The sequence below is a fragment of the Corvus brachyrhynchos genome, unplaced genomic scaffold (assembly GCF_000691975.1).
Source record: "Corvus brachyrhynchos isolate BGI_N302 unplaced genomic scaffold, ASM69197v1 scaffold130, whole genome shotgun sequence".
In the NCBI taxonomy this organism is placed as follows: domain Eukaryota; kingdom Metazoa; phylum Chordata; class Aves; order Passeriformes; family Corvidae; genus Corvus; species Corvus brachyrhynchos.
The window spans coordinates 1,568,645-1,569,902 of NW_008236193.1; positions in this window are offsets into that span (position 1 = coordinate 1,568,645).

The following is a 1,258-nucleotide window of genomic DNA, read 5'->3' on the forward strand; positions in this document are numbered from 1 at the left end:
GCTCGGAGCACCTCCTCTGGAGCCACTCCAGTAGGTCCATGTCCTTCCTGCTCCGAGGACCCCACAGGTGAACGCAGTGCTCCAGGTGAGGTGTTTCAAGTGAAAAATTCATTCCAAATTACCTCCAGACGTCCAAATGAAGAGTATATTTATTTTGTGGCTTTGTACCCCCTGGATGGGACAAAGGGCATTTCAATTCTGTGGCCATTACAGAGCTGTTCAGTAGTTGCATACTCTGAAAACAATTCCAACGAAGTTCAAGCAACTTTCATTAATAAGAAGTTAGTGAGTCACTCAATATTTCAGTGATATTCCTGTAGGGAAAAAAAGAGAGAGAGGGAAACTCTAGCAGAAGACAGCCATATAACCATCAGTTTTATATATTTACAAAGAAGAATAGTGCAGAATTTAATTTTATGAAAAAGGCCTTTTTCTTCTGAAATGTCTCTCATAAAGTTATGTAGGAGCATTATTCTTTTCTATTCCTATGTTCTCTTATATCATGATTGGTTTATCACTCTGAAATCAAGACTTAAAATGTAATTAAATTAACTAGTACTTTTTTTCCCCTTCAAGCATGAGAAATGTCTCTTACCAGTGCAGAAAAAGAAAATGAAACAAGGAAATCTTCACTTCAAATGTCTTTTGGGGGCTGCAGCGTGTGTGACATACGTCTTGATGTGTCAGGATGGGGTTCTCATGATAAAAAACTCTTCATTTCTGATCAGTTTTCATAAGCTGCTTTCTGTCCCCATTCCATTTCTTAGTTGTTGTACCACAGGGAAAGAACTAGGAGACACAACCATTTAACGTCATGTTCATTTTTCCATGCACTCAGTAAAAGGATCTTCCTGGGAAGCAGAATGAAGTGAATGGTCTTTGAAATCCTTTCATTTAAAGTTCTTCTTACTCTGTTTTTAGCATCTAGAAATTTTCTTGACCATGGAAATAATTCCATATCCCATGCACAGCATTTTCCAACTATCCAACATGAAATGTAGCAAACCTACTAAATACTGTTAAAGATGTTTAAATCCTTCTGGTGCACCACGATGTTTTTCTGATTATTCTATTAAATTTTGAGTATTATATTGCTTTAGTGCAGTGTTCATTTTATCTGTACATTGCGACAGTGTATGCAGCAAACACAAGAGACAAGGGTGGTCCCAGCTGCCCCTGTAGGGTTTGGTTGCCAGAGATTGCATCCCTAGTGACTTGACTTCTCAATTAACTTTGAAGTGTTTTCTCCCAGCCCCTT